Source organism: Nyctereutes procyonoides, unplaced genomic scaffold (assembly GCF_905146905.1).
Source record: "Nyctereutes procyonoides isolate TBG_1078 unplaced genomic scaffold, NYPRO_anot_genome, whole genome shotgun sequence".
In the NCBI taxonomy this organism is placed as follows: Eukaryota; Metazoa; Chordata; class Mammalia; order Carnivora; family Canidae; genus Nyctereutes; species Nyctereutes procyonoides.
The window spans coordinates 5,484,419-5,499,840 of NW_026575155.1; the positions used below are offsets into that span (position 1 = coordinate 5,484,419).

Sequence of the window (15,422 nt, forward strand, 5' to 3'; positions counted from 1 at the left end):
AAATCTGCTAGAAAAAGAGATGTAGACCCCCCTGCACCCTTGGCAGACATAAGGGGACACCCTTGGTCACTCCAGCCCATCACTGCCTTGATGACAGCCCATGTGGTTAAGCCTACCCCAGGAGGCTGTTCACACAGCACACCTGCAAGAGATCTGCTTCTGAGCAAAGATGCTGCCCCGAATCTGAGACAGCCTGTCAGCTCCTCATCTATCTCACAGCGGAGAGTACCGGGACAGGGAGAGCCATGGAGGTTCGAGGTCAAGACCCTCCTCCACGCCTGACTGTTTCCATGCTCGAGATGCTCAAGACGACTTCCAGAAAGATAAGGTTTCTAGCTCATTAAAATTTCCTTTCAACAGTTTTATTAACCAGTCGGAGTAACAGGAAGAAGAAGAATTTTTCATCCTGGGCCTAATAGGAAAGATTGTTTTAGGGGAAAAAAAAAAAAAGAAAATAACTCTAGGATACATTGAAAAGTCTGCTTTTCCTGTTTTTTTTTCCCCCATAGAATTTGTATTTGCACTACGTTAAAGCCTAGTTCCACCATAAAAACCTACACTTTGCAGAGATGCCCATTATCTATCGTGCCTTTTCGTTATTATTCCTTTCAAAAAAGGTGTTTCTTCTCCCCCTCACCATGATTTGGGGTCCCTGTGAGGCCCCCCTCTAACTCCACCCTGCGTAAAATGCTTAAGTGTTTCACAGTTATAGAAAAAAAAAATTCTGGCAGTTATCATCAAGTTTCAGGAAGAATGTCTCAAGTTTAAGATATCACACCTCTGAAGGCAGAAATTCAAAATGCCCAAATGTCACCACTGGGTAAGGCAGGGAATAAAATAATATTTGTTAGACCATCAGCAAGCCTAGATCTATTTTTAAAAATAATAAATCCCGGGGTGGCTGGGTGGCTCAGTCATGACGCATCGGTCTTCGACTCTGGTCAGGATCTTAGGGTCCTGGGATGGAGAGAACCAGGACCCTGCTCCCTGCTCAGCAGGGGGTCTGCTTCTCCCTCTACCCCTGCTCCCCCTTGTGCTCCCTCTCTATCTCAAATAAATAAAATCTTAAAAAAATAAATAAATAAAAATAAGAAACCCCTAGCTGTGTCTCCAAGAGCCACTGCTGGGGGCCTCCTTCCTGGCCAACAGTGCATGGACCATTCAGGGTCACTTCCCTGTCCACCACAGTGGACAGCAGACCACCTCCCCAGGCCTCAATGAGGCCTGATACCAATCAGGAGCACCCCTCTGCTCCTGGCCTGTGATTGGGTTAGGGCCAGCCACATGACCCAGCTCCAGCTAGAAGAAGAGGAGATGCCATAAAAGCGGTTCTGGGTCGCATTTTCACTGCAGATGAAAAAAGGCAAGGTGGAGGAAAGCTTTGTATTTTGGCCAGGTGTTGCAGCACCTTCCTGCACTGCTGCAAGACCAGCTACTGCCTGCACCACTGTATGGCAATAAGCCCACGGATCAAGCAAACACCCTGAGGACAGTGGAACTGAAAAAATGGAAAGAACTCAATTCTGATGCCATCACTGAAGTGCCGAATTAACCTTGGAATCATCATGTGAGATACTGTTTAAGATACTGTTAGGTGGGTCTTTTGTTTTTTGGCATCGAAAATACCTGATACAGCCCTACACCAAGACTACTACCAAGAGTCCTGGGGTCTTACTAACAACTTAATAGCAAAAGAGAATGTATCAGACTGTTAGGAACAGATCCCCAGCAAGTCAGTGAGCAGACAAGTGACTAGAACCTTCCTAATGACTTCCTGTCAATCACCGGTCTGTTTCGACTCTGCATCCTCCGCCCCCTGACTGCAGCCCACTCCAGCAGGGGTTAAGCAGCTGACATCCTTTAAAACATGATCATGACGTAGAAATGGGTGCTCTATGGCCACCCAAGAAGAGCAACGCAAGCCAGAATTCCAAAGACCTTACACATTTATCTCTTCTGCTTTAGCAATTCATAGACTACCAGCTGCTAAAAGTCGTCCCCAAATTTAGCCTTTAAATAAACTGACTCATGAATCTATAAGACTTAGGGAAGGAAAATTTTCAAAGCAATTTGTTCAGGAATGGAGGCTGGTGAGAGGCATAAGTGGTAGATAATAGGCACTACATAAATCATCCTGCTAAAGATATGAATTTCATGTAAGGCTCTCTATCCTCAGAAAACAGGCATATAAGAAGTGATAACAGCATCTGACTAAAAAGAAAATCTCTCCTCTATTTGCCTGCAAATTATTCTTCAAGAACTAGTTTCCTGAAACTACCTAAGCATTCAAAATAATTACTTTAATATGTAGACATGAAAAGCTAAGTGAGGAAAAAACCCAGGTATCACAATACATACGTACTGGTTCCAAAAAAAAAGCGCACATGTGCGCAATGAAAAAAAAAACAAAAAACAAAGAGGTGAATATGGGTAGATAAAGATCCTTAAGGTATGTTTTAATGAAGTTGCCTTTCTAATGAAGTTGACAGTTAACGTATGTATATCTTTTAATGAAGCTGTTTAAGCTGTTAATGTATAGATGAACATTCCCAAACATCTCCAGTGCCTGAAACTATAAATTTACCAAAACCACTGAATGACCGTAATATTGGAGGGTCAACTACATACCAGGTGTGGTGCTGGCCTGTAGAGAATTCAACTATGTTTCCGACACAGGCCAGGTGGCACTGGATTCTTTCTGGAACACAGGAAATAAGGGAGGGTGGGAGGGAGAATGGATTTACCCTTCTAAGAAAGGGTAATTTAATGAGAAAAGCAGTAAGAGAGGGGCAAATACACAAATATTTAACCTAGGGCACACAAAGATTAAAGGGATATGAGATGGCAAAGGACTTTAAAAAAGAAAGATCTTATTGAGTTGGAATTTCAGGGAAGACTTCATGAGACAGGTATCATCAGAAACGGATCCTTAAGGATGGGAATTAGGCGGTCAGGCATTTTCAGAGAGTTCAAACAGCTCAAGCGAAGTCAAAGAGACGGGGCCCCAAGAATCCTGGGGCAGCGCTTAGCACCCAGTTGGTGTGGAATGCAGCTTATGTCCAGGTAAATCATGGGTTTGAAAAAGAAGACAGTGAGACGGGCAGGACTTGGTGCCAGGCTGAGGCACCTGCCTGGCCTGATAGGCAAGAGAGGGTCAGGCAAATCGTGACTTGGCCATGACCCACTAGAGCTGCGCTTCGGAGGAGTGAATCCAGCAGCCGTGGGTGATGAGGTCTGGGGCTGGAGAAGCAGGAGTGGAGGCCTCTGCTCCAACTCGGGCAGAAGTACGAAGTGTAGACTCAGGGCTGGAGCATGGTTGCCACAGAGGAGGTAGCTCTATGAATATGTCTTAAATCAAATTAGACTTCTTAGGAGTAGGGACTGGGCCTGATTTTTTTCCTAGAGTTTGGAAAGGTTCAGTAGGAGCTCAATAATAATGCAAAGTGTCTAAAAGCTGTACTTCCTGCCTGTCTTCCACTACAAGTGAGCCCGTCAAGAGGCTCAAAGCCAGAGCACCCAGGATGAAGAGCCCTACCTTTCACATTCCCAATGAAGAACACTCTTTCTCCCAGAGGAAGAACCTCAGGAAAGTATGGGAGTTCAGCAAACACGAGAGGAACGGGCTACAGATCCAAGGAAGAGCCTCTCATCGGCTCGATATGAGAAAACGTCTTGGTCCCTCTATAATCTTACAAAAAAAAAGTCACAGCAGATTGGTCCTAAAAATTAACCCAAAAAAGTCTACCTACATAACCAACAGAAAATAAGATTTGGAAGAAAGTGCAAATAAATTAAGTACAATGGGATTAATGGCTGAGTCTGTGGGAGGACTCCCTTGCTCTTAGGAATGACACACTTGAAGAACTCACACAGCAAAGGGACATGAGGCTCCCAACGCACTCTCAAATGGATCAGAAGAAAGAAAATTGTGTGTGTGTGTGTGTGTGTCTGTATGTGTGTATACACACATGCATGGGAGGATAAATGTGTGCAGGTGTAAATGCACATACTATGTATTCACATACACAGAGTAGGAATTATAAAGTAAACCGCGCAAAATATAGACAATCAGTGAATTCCTTTGGAAGTTTCTTTTTTTTTTTTTTTTTCTGGGACCAACGATCACCAGCTGCCCAGGTACCAAAAAATTATGCTTCCGAAATTTCTTGAAGTCGATTCCGCACAAAGAGCAATGGAGCTGCCCTACGTGTGCCACTCACGACAGAAGCCCTTTTTATATGGAAGTTTCTTATACTATTATTTGCAACATTTCTGTAAGTTTGAAATAATAGCAAAACAAATAGTTACAAGAATGAGGAAGCAATTAAATACTGATAAGATCTTTAAAATCCACTGTTAAGTGAAAAAAAAAAATCCATGCCGAATGGAATGTATGGAATGTTACCATTTGTGGAGAGGAAAGGGGGGAAAGGATATATGTGTGTGTAGATAGAATTATAGATACACACCCACACAGATGCAGTCATTGTGTGTAATATACCTGAAATGACTCATAAGAAACTGGAAACATCATACAGCTTCTCTACTGGGAAGAATGGGGTAGCAAGGAGCCAGGTGAAAGGGAAGCTTTTCATTATAAATGCCCATATAGGGCAGCTCGGGTGGCTCAGCACCGCCTTTGGCCCGGGGTGTGATCCTGGAGACCCAGGATCGAGTCCCACATCGGGCTCCCTGCATGGAGCCTGCTTCTCCCTCTGCCTGTGTCTCTGCCTCTCTCTCTCTCTCTCTCTCTCTCTGAGTCTCTCATGAATAAATAAATATATATATATTTATATTTACATATATATAAATTATATATATACATATGTATAAATGTCTGTATACTTTGAATTTTGAACCATGCAAATATATTACCTAGTCAAATATATACATAAAATATAGTGACCTTTAAAAATGTTAGAGGAAAATAATATCGCAAGCATATGGTTTGGAGTAACTCAGACCAGAGAAACATAGCACACGGGATTAAAGCCACTTGGCAGGGTGCTGCCCAGATGTGACCCCACGGGCCGCTGTGCTTGGACAGCTGCCTGTTTAGAAAGGGCTCGCTCCAGACAAGTAGAGCTGGGGGCTTGGAAAAGCATGTTCTATCAAGTTTCAGCCTAAATTGGATAGAAATGTCCCTGAAAATAAACTATATAACGTACTTACAACAGACGGTTCCCCATAGCCCTGTTCCCCACACTCATATTCCTGGTTCTGAGATTTGATCATCTGCCACATGGCACGTCCGGCCCGCCTCGCACACCACGACCTGCTAAGCCCTGGTGAACAGCTCTGGGAGCCTCCGGTCCTCGGCAGGGCAGCCCCGAATACCAGCTGCGTCCATCTGCCTTCATGGGCAGGCACCCTCCCCTGGAAATGACGGCCAGCAAGCCGGCCGGTGGCTGGGTCTCTGAAATAAAGACACTCCTGGATCGGAGGAGTAGTTTGTAAAAGAGTTTCCGAGAGGATCCAAGGCATGGATTTCAAGGGCCGGGCAAGTCGGAGCGCAGGTCAAGACTCACCTTCTGTTAAACCTCACGGGGGCGGAACATGTTCAAAAACAACAGTAGAGGGGCTCCTGGGTGGCTCAGTGGTTGAGCATCTGACTCTGGCTCAGGTCGTGGGTTCGAGTCCTACATCGGGCTGCCCATGGGGAGCCTGCTTCTCCCTCTGCCTATGTCTCTGCCTCTCTCTCTCATGATAAATACACAAAATCTTTAAATAAAAAAAAAAAAAGACAACAGTAGAAAGCTAAGAGGATACAGTGTCCAGAGAAGCCAGGCTGAGAGGTGGTGGAGCAAGGTGGCGGAGCTTATGTGGCTCTCTGGTTGTCAGAACATCAGGCAAGGGACCCTCCCCCCCAGGACCTCTCTCCCCCTTTAGGAAACCCACAGCTGCTCTGAGCCAAGACCTCGGCTCCAATTTCTTGTGCTTTGGGGGACTGTTGGGGTGCACACACTTGTGTGTGACTGTGCCTGAAACTGCCACATGAACTGTCATCAGAAAATCAATAAATATCTGCCTTTGGAGGCACCGGGGTGGCTGAGTGGTTAAGCATCTGCTGTTTGGCTCAGGTCGTGATCCTGGGGTCCTGGGTTCGAGTCCCACATTGGGCTCCCAGCAGGGAGCCTGCTTCTCCCTCTGCCTATGTCTCTACCTCTCTGTTTCTCTCATGAATAAATAAAATCTTTTTTAAAAAATAGATATTTTCAAAAAATAAAAAATAAAAAAAATAGATATTTTCCTTTGAATAGGGGCTGGGGAAATGGTCAGAAAGCAGGGTACAGGTTCAGTAAAAGAGGGTCCTCCTCCCCGAGAAAGTTACGACAACGGCTCCCCATCTAGTAGAGGGAGACAAACATTAATTACAAATAATGTAAGGCTGTGCTCGAGCCACTTGCCTGGTGCGCTGCTCCGTGTTTGAAGAAGGCATGTGTACTTGCAGGTGACATACCTTAACTAGGATGGGCAGCAGCAGAGATGGAAGGAAGCCGGAAAGGCCAAGAGCACCCGCCATCAGAAACCTGGATTCCAGCCCAGGGCTCCACTGACAGGCTGGCTGTTGCAGGGCCAGCCACTTAATTTCTGAAACTCAGCTGCCTCATCCATAAAATGGACAGAACACCACCCACCCTCAGACCCGTCAGAACAAAGGAATTCAAGCAAGAGAAGTTAAAAGTGCCTCGCACAGCGCCTGCCACGTAGCAGACCCTTGGCCAGCAAGGCTTTTCTCTCCCATCAATTTACATCAGGCTCATTCCATAAAGCTTCTGTCGTGGGTTGGATTGCATCCCCCCCAAAACGACTTGTTGAAGTCCTAACCCCCCCAATACTTCAGACTATGACCTGATGTGAAAAAAGGCCACTGCAGAAGTCAGTAGTTAAGATAAAATCCTACTGGAATAGGGTGAGCTCTAAATCCCATGGGACTGGTGTTCTTTTTTTTTTTTTTCTCTTCTTTTTTTTTTAAGATTTTTATTTATTTATTCATGAGAGTCACAGAGAGAGGAGAGAGAGAGGCAGAGGGAGAAGCAGGCTCCACGCAGGGAGCCTGACACGGGACTCGATCCCGGGACTCCAGGATCACTCCCTGGGCGGAAGGCAGGCGCTAAACCCCTGAGCCACCCAGGGATCCCTGGGACTGGTGTTCTTATAGAAGAGGAGACACAGAGATAGAAGCCATGGAAAAGACATAGGAGCACAGAGGCCCAGACTGGAGAGACACAGCCACAAGCCAAGGTCTCCGAGGACTGCCAGCTACCACTAGAAGCTAGCAAGAGGCAAGGAACGGACCATCCCACAGACCTTCCAGAAGGAGTCCACCCTGCTGACACCTTGACCCTAGACTTCTAGTCTTCAGAACTGTGAGGAAATCAATCCTCATTTTAAGCCACCTGGTTTGTGGTGTTTTGTGAAGGCAGCTAGAGAAATGAAACCATCCTCTTCTCCTCCCGCTCTCTTAAGGAATTAAGGAAAATTCCTGATCCCCTGAGGAAATAGGACACTTTGACAAATACAAGTAACACGCAGGGAAAGGCGATCTTCAGTAATGAGCCTTTGCAGAAGAAAAGAGCAATCTGAGATATAACGGTGTTCTCCTGATTCTTTTTTTTTTTTCCTTTTGTCTCCTTTTCCTCCCTCCCCCTCTCCTACTGGGGGCGGCCACCATTTGGGGTCCTTCGCATTTCCCAGAGGAATGAAGACACAGCTAAAGAATGACCTTCTAATGCTGGGCAGAAGGTGAGGACCACAAACCCCACCACCGCAGAGACTCATTCACATCCTACACACAGCCCACCTTCCAGGAAACCCCAACACACACCCCCTCAGGAAGTCTAATAGGCCACCTTGGGGCAGGGAAAGCACTGGATTTTTTTTTTTAATACAATCTGCTGACAGTAAGCCACAGGTCGATCAGGATGGAAAGAAGAGGGGGCCAGAGTTGATCCAACACAGCATCTGTGGGGAAGGAAGCAAAGTGATGCTTGAGTCTGACTCACCCAACCAAAGTCACACAAGCCCACCCCCTTCCTGAGGTCTTTCATCTCTACCTGTGCTAAGATCTAAATGTTCTGATCCCTCAAAATTCATATGGTGAAATCCTAAGGCCTAGTGTCATAGAATTAGGAGGTGGAACCTCTGGGAGGTGCTTAAGTCAGGAGGGTGGAGCCCCCAGGAAGGGGGTTAGGGCTCTCATAAAAGAGACCACGCAGAGCTCTCGGCCCCTCCCACATGGGGACACAGCCAGAGGTGGGCACCCTACAGCCCAGAAGAGCGCCTTCATCACATACTGACCATGCCCACCCCCTGATCTCAGACGTGCAGCCCCCAGAACTCTGAGAAATAACCACCCGTGGCTTTCAAGCCAATGAGTATGTGGTATTTCGCTACAGCAGCCCAAACAGACTAAGACAAACCGCTACTCCACCAACACAAAACCGGTCTTCTCGCTGGAACCCACAAAACCCACAAGTGGTTTTTACTCCTAACAAAGAAGCCGTTTGTTTGCTTATGTGTGTCCAACTGGCTGTATGTCCAGATACGAGCCCTGGTTAAGATTCAACTGGAGGAAGACTCACTAAAGAGTGACCTCCACAGGGGCACCTGGGTGGCTCAGGCGGTTAAGCGTCTGCTTTCGGCTCAGGTCATGATCTCAGGGTCCTGGGATCGAGTGCCACATCAGGCTCCCTGCTCAACAGGGTGTCTGCTTCTCCCTCTGTCTCTGCTACTCCCCCTCCCACTCATGCTTTCTCTCTTTCTCTCAGATAAATAAATTAAATCTTAAAAAAAAAAAAGTGACCAAAGAGTGGGCTTTGGAGATCCTTTTATTCTCCCCAGATTTGCCAGCTCTCACCCAGATGTTTGGAGGCCTCAGTGGAAATCGCCAGGGTCAGGAAATGCACCGGCAGTGCTGGTTCTAATAAGGTTACCAAACCAGTCCACCAGGTGACATATCTTAGGGAACAGTGAAGGCAGGTATACCAGAGAGGCCACTGAGGACACAATCCCTGCCAGGAAGCAAGCAATTTAAGAAGGTATCCGTCTCTACCTCCACCACCACTACCACTACCCGCCGAATCCAGGGCAGCAGCAGGCCCCAGGGCGGAAGACAGAGTAGGATTTCAACCAGAGAAGAGAGGAAACCATGATGCTAAGATAAATGGGTCAGGCGGGTTCTAGAAGTTTCTGCTCCAATCAGGAAGCTGCCTTAAGATGTTTTTTGCCCAGATCATCTGTCTTCAGTTTCCTGGTTGACCCTGGAGGGCATCCTTGAATGCGTTCCATGGTTTCCCTGTACACTGGATCCTAATTATTCCAGGATTGTTAATGCAGGTGGTGAAACTCTGACATGGGCCGCCTGCCATTTCTCGGCTTAGCAGCATCTCCCTCAGAGGGTGGGCAAAGGAAGTTTCGGGAGAGGCAATCAGTCAGGCAAGGGATCCTCACATTCAAACCTCTTAGTGGAGTTAAGATGATGGACTTGCCTTGGCAGCAGTCGATTCAAAAAAGGCAGGGTGGGGGTGGGTATTGTAAAAGACAGGAAAAAAGAAAATCTCAGAAAGGAAAGTCCTGGAATATTGGGATCAGAGTATTTCATTACTGGGGGTTCTCTGCTCATTTTACAGATAAGAGAACTGGGCCACCGAGAACGAGACAAAAATCACAAAAATGGTTCCTGTTAATGGACTGACCGCGCTTTTGGTCCCCAGCAGGGCACTCCTCGTCCTGTCCCACCTGCAACCAGGAACACACAGGTATGGCAGGAGGCCTGCCCAGAGCTCAGCACCAAACCTATGCCAGGTGAGGCTTCAAAAGATAAAATGAACATCGCAAGAGGCTTTGCTAGCTGTGGTCCACTCTCAGTACAAGAGTCTGGTCCCGATTACACGCATTCAAGGAGGGAAGCAATTTAATCAATTGTATGGAAAAGTTGAATACGTCCCTCCCCGTTCCCAGCATTGCCACCCGGAGGGCCTGCCCTCGCCCTGTCGGACTGCACAGGTCTATTCCCTGAGTTTGGGTCGTGTGAACACACCCTCTAGACGAGCAACTCCACACGTCACATCTAAAAAGACTGATCCCAGTCTCTGTCCCATAAATAGAGAAATCACTGAACACGAAGCTGAAGTCCAAGGTGACCCAAGGGTCCCTGTGTGTGAGGACTGCCAGTTTGGTACTTTCCATGTCATCTGAATCATGAATATATCTCTTGCTCGTCCCCCGCCCCAAGTTACTAGGAGGCTGTCTTTTCATCTTGGTAGCCCCGGGGCGGAGGATCCTGCCAGTACAGAATGGGAGTCAATCTAGCACATGGCTTACAACTTTGGGGAAGAACTTATAGGAAGAGCTTAACCCAGCCCACTCCATGAAGAACACGCCTGGCCAAAGTGCTGAAGAGGTGACGTTTTCTCAACTATCAAATGTGAGGTCAAGCTATGGCCCCTTCCACCACCGAAACTCAAAGGACACGACTCACTATGCTGAACCCTCCAGGTATCCTAATGCAGGAGCTGGGACCAGCCCACCCGCTTTCCAGAGCAGACCTTTAATGCTTATGAGGTATCACGTACAAATGGATGAGATTCACTGTCTCTCCTCTCACACCATGCCCACTCTGACGGTGACCAAGGGCCTACATCTTCCAAAGGAAGCATGACCTCTTTTCAAGTGAGATAGGAGTGAGCTGACGGTTGGCCTGCTGTCTGCCTTGACTTGCTAGCAGAATTACAGGTTCCTGCTTGCCCACAAGTACACTACAGAGCAACCTACCCTATATTACCACAGAGCCCTGCTCAGAAAAATCAATGAGCCTGACATTAGTTGCCTTTGCTGGTGAACGAGAGGCCGGACTTAATCCGCACGGAGATGCAAGCAAGATACATACACAGAAGAGTGGGCATGTCAGTTTAGGACAAAGAATCCAATCCTTTGGGGTCACTCCCTCACCTTATACTCTCCAAGGATGGGTTGCCACTCTGTCAGAAAGAAGGTGGCTCTGATGGGTGACTTCTCTACCTGGCCTTTCTTTCAGAAGCCACTCTGAAAACAATGCCCCCATCCCTCCAAGCTCAAAAATGCCAGTTTGAGAAATGAAAGTGATACGGAAGGCTGGGATCTAGGCCCTCCTCTGCTAGCTTTTCAAAGACTACAAGACAAAAACTTCCAAAGTGGGGAAACCTCCTACTTCCTAATTACCCCAAAACACCGGATCTAAAACTAGATCACTAATAACTGCTCTTCTGTCCACCAAGGAGAAACTTCTGGGGACTCCCCCCCAACCCTTCTCTCCCAGAAGCCAAGAACTTGACCACTGTGATCTGTTCAGCGTAACAGATATTCCTTCCCTGACACAGCGAGACAGGAATGATGCCTCTTAAAAGAAATGAGCAAGTTCCCTTTGAAAAAAAAAAATTATATTAGTCTCTGACAGGCCAGTACTAGACACCCCAGAAGTACCAAAAATAAAAAAAAATTTAAAAAGTGGTCCCCACCATAAAAGGACCCAGGATCCAGAAGAAACAGGGACTGCGGGAGTCCAGGGCAGTACCCCCTGGTAGAGAGCTGGGAACAAGCCAAGGGCAGTCACAGCTCAACCACTGACCAGCTGGGTGACCTCAAGGCCAAGCAAGGTATTTAACCTCTCAGCTTCCTCGTCTATAAGTCTATAAAACAAAGATCATGAATCCACCTACCAGTGTCGCCAGAAGGATTCAACATAATTCATGCAAAGAGATACTACGGTCAGCATCAATAATTAGAATACAAGATCAAGGTGTCCAAATGTTGAGAGAAAGAAAGCAAAAAAGACCAGGGTGACTCTGAAATTAGAAGACCTGGCAAGTAGAAAGGAGCAAAGAAAGATCAAGAAAGGAAAAAAGAAAAAAAAAAAAAAAAAGAATGGATTCTTCTTACAGCAAACTAACGGGTGCCATTAAAAATACCAAGAATTCCTGATGGGGTGGGGGCGGGGGGGGATCCCTGGGTGGCTCAGCGGTTTGGCACCTGCCTTCGGCCCAGGGCGCAATCCTGGAGTCCCAGGATCGAGTCCCGCGTCGTGCTCTTGGCATGGAGCCTGCTTCTCCCTCCTCCTGTGTCTCTGCCTCTCTCTCTCTCCCTCTGTGTCTATCATAATAAATAAATAAATAAATCTTTTTAAAAAAAAAAAAGAAAAAAGAATTCCTGACCGGAAGATGATTGCTTCAAACAGACACACTCTAGAGCCAGCAGAATCAGGAAAGCACTCACTGCGCGTAGATACTGCGGAGAATAGTGAAATAACATCAGTGAATCCGCGTTACCTTGTTAGAGGCTGAAAGCCTCTGAAGTTTTGGAGCTGGAAAGATCTTCAGAGGTTACTGCTCCAGCCCCTGTTAAAAGCTGATGGCCGCAATGGGAAACCATTGATTTGCTCAAGATCCCACAGCTAGCTGGAGACAGGGCTCTGATTAGAACCCCGGGCACTGATAACTACCCTGATGCTCTTCCCTCCAGCCCAGCTACTTCTCATCCTGGCAGGCACCCCGGCTCCTCTGGCTGCCTCTCCAGTCCCATCTCCCTTCCCTTGCTCCAGGGCGCTCTCCTGAAACCCACCCTTTCTCTTGCACGCACGTGTACAGGCAGCTGTGTGCGTGTGTGCCCGCGTGCTTCCTGCCGTGTCTGTTTTTTTCACTGTGTGGTCAACTACACCCAACATATAGTTGATCTTAACCGTTTTTTAAATGCACAGTTCAGTGACATTAAGCACATTCACGCTGTCGTGCGACCGTACCTCCCATCCATCTCCAGAACTCTTTCCTCCTTGCAACACTGAGACTCCATTCCCATTAAACACAGACGCCCCCTCCTCTTTGTCCCCCAGCCCAGGGTCCCTGGCGACCCCCATCCTACTCTCTGTGTCTCTGAATCTGACGCGGTGACCCCGATAAATAGCATCATACAGTGTTTCTCTGTTTGGGGCTACCTTCTTTCCTCGGCATAATGTCCTCAGAGTTCATCCATGTGCCAGAATTTCCTTTCTTTTGAAGGGACACCTGGTTAAGCATCTGACTTTTAAGCTGGTTAAGCATCTGACTCTTGGTTCGGGCTCAGGTCATGATCTCAGGGTCATGAGATCAAGCCCCATGTCAGGCTCCATGCTGAGTGTGCAGCCTGCTTAAGATCCTCACTCTCCTTCTCCCTCTCCGTTCTCTCTCTCTCTCTCTCTCTCTCTCTCTCTCTCTCTCTCTCACCAAAGAATCCCTTTCCTTTGTAAAGCTGAATAATATTCCATTGCACATATATACATGTCACCCATTCATCTGTCAAGGGACACTAATGTCACCTCCACCTTTTGGCTACTGTGAATGATGCCGCTACAAACATGAGTTTGTACAAATAGCTCTTGAGGTCTCTGCTTTCGATTTTTTTTGTATATAGACCCAGAAGTGGAATTACTGGATCTTACAGTAATTCTATTTTTAACTTGTTTTTGGAGGCACATGTATCTTTTAAAAGTTATATTATACTTCTCCCTAGCTCCAATTAATAGGAAAGCGAGTTTTCTTTTTTATCCAACTAAAATTTTAAAACACAAGCTACCTGCTAGGCCTTGGGCTAGGTACCAGGGGTACAATCAATCATGAGTTCAAGTCACGGTCCCTTGTCTTGCTAGGGTTTACAGTCCACTCTGACAGACAGATGGGAATCAGAGTCCTGGCAAATGATCTGTTTCGGCCCCATAGTGAGTGCCATACAGGATGAGAGCATGTGCCTCCCCTGCAAAGGCACAAAACAGAAAAGGTCCAGCAAGCTGGAGGCAGAGGCCAAGGGGATGCAGCGCCAGGTGGGAGAATGCAAAGAGTGCTGGGCCCACCGGATGCCAGAAGCAAGGAAGGATTCTTCCCTAGAGTCTTCCAGGGAGCATGATGCTGCCAACACCTTCATTTCAGACTCTAGCCTCCTGGACTGTGAGAGAATAAATCTACTTTCAAACCACCCAGTTTGTGCTACTTGGTGACTGCAGTCCTAGGAAACCAGCCAGGGTGGAAAGTGGGGAAAGCCCTAGACTGGGATTCTTGTGGTGGGAGCAAAGAGATAGGGAAACAGAGAATTAGACTTTCATCTTGAATTTTCTAACCGAATAACAACCACTTATGATCTGGGCCTGTTGACCTGAATCTCAGCTTCCAAGGCTGTGGACTTCCAAGGCTGTGGAATAAGTAGGTGCCTCAGGTGACACTGGTGATCCTAACATTGAAGGGACCTGGGTTTCAACAGTCCCAAGGTCCTTTTCAACGCGCAGGGTGGGACACACTGCAGGACGTTTAGCCAACTGGGCTAAATACTAGTAACTCAAGCTAACCACCGCGCCCCCCCCCAATATGATAAACACATATTTCTAGTACAGCCGGTGCTGAGTTGAGAACCCCGGGGGGGGGGGGGAGTAGCAGAGTAAGCACAGGATTTATGTTTAAATGCACTAGGCGCATATTTGATGGAGACAATAGGGATGGAGAGCCCTCGGCAGGATCCTTCAGGACTGACAGCAAACCCTACCTGCTGAGATAGAGGTCACCCCAGTGAGAATCACCCCCACTTTTTACCACTGCACCCCTTGGCTGCCTGATGCCACCACCACCCCCCCGCATGTGACACAGAGGAGAGAACGAGACCCCCAGCACCGAGCAGCAAATCCAGCTCCCCCAGAGTCCTGCAAAGCTCCAGGGGCCACGTGAGTGCCAAGTCACCTGCCTGGCACAGGCGCCACCTCCCACCCGCTCCACGGGCACCCGACTGTTCCAGTGCCCGTCACCGCCTCCCCCGCCACTGTCAACACAAACGCCCACAGCCAGGCAGGAAGCAAAAATAACCAGGCGTCTCATAGCGATGGCTCATCCTCTTCCCCAGGGGAGCTGTGCCTCTCCCATTCCCCAGGAGGACCTGAGAGGGGAAAGCAGGGAGGAGGGGAGGGGAGGAGGAGGAGAGAGGGGAAGGGAAGAGGGAGGGGAAAGGGAGGGGAAGGGAAAGGTGAAGAGGTGGAAGGGATGGTAGGGAGGGGGCAGGGCAAGGAGGAGGGGTAGGGTGAGGAAGGAGAGGGAGGGGAGGAGAGAGGGGAAGGGAAGGGGAGGAGAAGAGGAGGAGGAAAGGGGAGGGGTGGGGCAGGGCGAGGGAGGGGAGGGGAGGGGAGGGGAGGAGAGGGAGGGGAGGACAGAGAAGGAGGAGCAGCAATGAGGGGCCAGGTGAGGCAGGGGGCTGGAGGAGGGGCAGCTCCAGGTCAGGCCCCAGCGCTCGGTCTGAGCATCAGATCATCTTTGAAGGGGATAAAAGTCAGAGGCTGTTCCCTTCCAGGAGCCTACTGTTCCTCTCCCTCAGCAGGAACTACCTGGGAAGGCAAGCTGGCAGGTTCCCGGGCCTCCACAGCCTGCTCGCTTGGGGCG

General features: G+C 48.1%; 1 protein-coding gene and 1 non-coding gene across 3 annotated transcripts in view; both read right to left on the reverse strand.

Moving 5' to 3' along the window:
* The window catches only part of TIAM1 (TIAM Rac1 associated GEF 1), a 381,711-nt gene that overhangs the window by 320,870 nt on the left and 45,419 nt on the right, over positions 1–15,422 (reverse strand). The window lies entirely within an intron of this gene.
* On the reverse strand, positions 4,103–4,236 carry LOC129502269 (U11 spliceosomal RNA). Its single transcript, XR_008662921.1, has one exon. It is a non-coding gene; the product is annotated as a U11 spliceosomal RNA (small nuclear RNA).